Source organism: Mizuhopecten yessoensis, unplaced genomic scaffold (genome assembly GCF_002113885.1).
Source record: "Mizuhopecten yessoensis strain PY_sf001 unplaced genomic scaffold, ASM211388v2 scaffold10227, whole genome shotgun sequence".
In the NCBI taxonomy this organism is placed as follows: Eukaryota; Metazoa; Mollusca; class Bivalvia; order Pectinida; family Pectinidae; genus Mizuhopecten; species Mizuhopecten yessoensis.
Window position 1 is genome coordinate 742,414 of NW_018408441.1, and position 3,355 is coordinate 745,768.

Consider the following 3,355-nt stretch of genomic DNA (forward strand, 5'->3'; position numbering starts at 1 on the left):
CCACATGTATAAATATGTATAATGTAAGTTAATTACATGATTTACAGTGGGCCCACATGTACATGATTTACATTAGGTTAGTAACTTGTACTTGATTTACGTTGGGTTCACTTGTACTTGACCAACTTTTAGTTAACTTATACTTGACTTACTTTCAGTCTTTGAGTTATACTTCTCATTGATTTGATTTAGGTTAATTAACTTGTACTTGATTATCGTTGGGGTAACTTGTACTTGATTTAAGTTAGTTTAATTAAATTATACTTTGTTTAAGTTAGATCAATTAACTTATGCTTGATTTAAGATGGGTTTACTGTGTTGAGTACAGCGTTATGTTGCACAAGAAATCTGGGATTTAAGGAAATTTGAGTTCACATATCTGGTTCCTTGTAACCTTTCTAAACTAGGTATGATTTCTACTGAAATCTTTGCCACTTTATATGGGTTTGCATTTCAACATTTAAAAAAAATAAATATGTATAATGTAAGTTAATATCCTTTGATATACAGTGCTGATGTAAGAACAAAATATAAGGGAAACATATCAATCTTTATGTTTAATTGTTTATAATAACGGTCAACAAATCACACCATTTACATCAGAGAATAAAAAAATGTTCTGGAATATCTGACGAAAGAAATTGAACAGCCACTATAATGAACAAGGTGTTTTTACAAAGTGTATTATAACAAGACAAATAAAACATCACCAGTTTCCTTAATAGACAGGGTCTGGATAAGACAGGTCATCACTGAAAGTATAGGTGTTATGCTCTCTTACGTTCTCTGCACCCCTGATATATGAATATGTCATGATAAAATTGAAGGCTCTGTCGGCACCACCTTGTGGATGATACAAGTAAAGTAGTTTGATCCTTTGACGTACATCAAACAAATCACTCGACAAGGTATAGCTGTAATATTAATAGGCTTTGAAGTCAGATATCACTTCTCTTTAACCTCAAAGTACAGGTATCAGGCTAGCTATTGGTCAGTTTTGTGTCGCCTGCAACGCGAGGCGACATATTGGTATTATACTTTGTTAGCATCTGTCGTCGTCATTGTCAGTTGCGTTGTCCGAAACAAGGTTTCCGTGTGAACTTGAGTACCCTTGGGTTGATTGAACTCAACCTTGGTACACATATTGCATACCATTATAGCTCAGACGAGTTCACATTTCAGAAGTTTACATGCATTTTTGGTGGAGTTATGCCCCTTTTATTGCCAAATATGGGCATTGTGTAGTAAATGCAAGAACTTTTTTATTTTTTTACTAATTCCTCTCAAATTTGTTACGGTAATGCTAGAAGCAATAATGTTCAGCATATATTACCGTTTTTTCTGGGAATTACAACTTTCGGCGTTTTGGCATAGCAGGCGACACATCCACTCCTGTGGAATTCTTATACCTGAAACCTATCAAATAGCTGAATTGGTGCCTTCAATTTTGACATGACTTATTCCAGGGGTGCACAGAATGTAAGTGACCGGCTTAACCCCTGGAAGATCGAGGATAAAGACAGGATAGAAACATTTATAATTTAAGAGAGGAAATATGGGACCAGCTGTCACATTCACTATAAAGAGGTATTTGATTGAGACAGGTTAACTGTTTATAATTTTCAATAAATTTAATTAAATATTACACGAAAAAACTCCATACTTAAAATAATTTGATCTAGTATGCTTTAAATCTTCATTGCTGAAATGTTTCAACATAAACAATGGTTCTATTGTTGTCAAATGGTTGTACAGTGTATATAGAAATAGGATTTTAACAAACTACTAATATTTTAGAATGAGTCATCTAATTGATATAGTTCTATATTGTACCTACTAATCATAATCATTATTGACTTTTCAGTCAATGTAAAAAGATCTGTGATACTTCATTAATTTTCAAACATGTCTTTTGTTGTTTTTTTGTTATGTAATCAGAATAGAGTTGAGACAAATTGCCACAAATATACAATAAATCAAGTATAGTGTATGTAAAATTTGATTGAAGATGCTCAATGTGATTGGGGATTCTGACAGCTTATATTAATTGACAGTTTATTTGTTGCTAACAACTTGTTACTGTATGCCCCCAATGTTTCCATGTGTACATATCACCCACCTAGCTCTCACCTTTCACCCTTCGCGCACCCAATCAAACACTCCCCCAGCTTCGATCCAACTTCCACTCCACCTACTCTAATATAAACATAAATAAACTAAATCATGATGATGTTGTCCACATTATACATAAAATATACATCAGAAAGTGCTCTTTCCTCCTATTTGGAAAAACATAATTTAATGTATAATAAACTCTGTGTAGCGCATATATGTCAAATTGTTTGAATAACACATATGTTTTTTATAATAAAAGAAATCAAATGAATAATTCATTAATTATTAATCTGCATCCAGGAATATTGGTATATTTTTCTATTTTGCTGTGAATTTTAACTACAGGTTTATATGATACATGTTTGTAAAGTGGAGCTTGACAATGATGATTTATAAAAACAAAATGGGGAATTTTACTATCATAATGTTGGTTATCAGGGCTTTCACGACTGCGGGAGTCTATTTAGCAGTATTTGTAATTTGTACTCCGTACTTGATGGTACTTCTCATGAAACCTGTCACCAGCGTTCTCAACTCTTCATTATCATGTCAAACATGCATTTTATAAGTCATTTTTGCAATTTTTTTTCATTTTATGGCAATAGTCTTACTGTGTCATTTCTATGATTGATGTTTACAAGAGATATGTTTTGTGTATGATCGTTTTTGATATCTTGATATATATCCTTTGAATAGCAAGTCAATAAAATATATTCATACAGTATTTCAATGGTTACTAGTGTCATGTTCTACCATTCGTGTTATTGTTTACACGGGAGACCTTGGTGTATCTAATTTTGGAGAGATGGAGTCGGGGACACTGGGAAGGACCAGGGTGGGGGTGAGGGGGTTTGTACTGTTCACTGCACAAAACACTTTGAATGTATTTTTTATTTTTTCATTTTCATGAAATATAATCAGATGGAGAGATTAAAGACTAACTTCAGTTGGTATGAAGTATTCTTAGGCCAAATTAATTCTAGTTTGTATAAAATGAGGAGGGAGTGTGGCAGTAGAACAGGGCTCAATTAATAGGGTAAATGTGAACTTCTCTCAATGAATAATGTACTCCCTTAAGATGTTAGTATGAAAACGGAATTAGATTAGATCCAAGTCCGTGGTATGACACATCCCCATAATGGTAGGGCAGAGAGGCGGGGTCAAGTGGATTTTGTTTGGGTAATGATCTTCAATATAATATACAGGGTTCATAGATTTTGAGTTCCTTTGGTATGAAGCA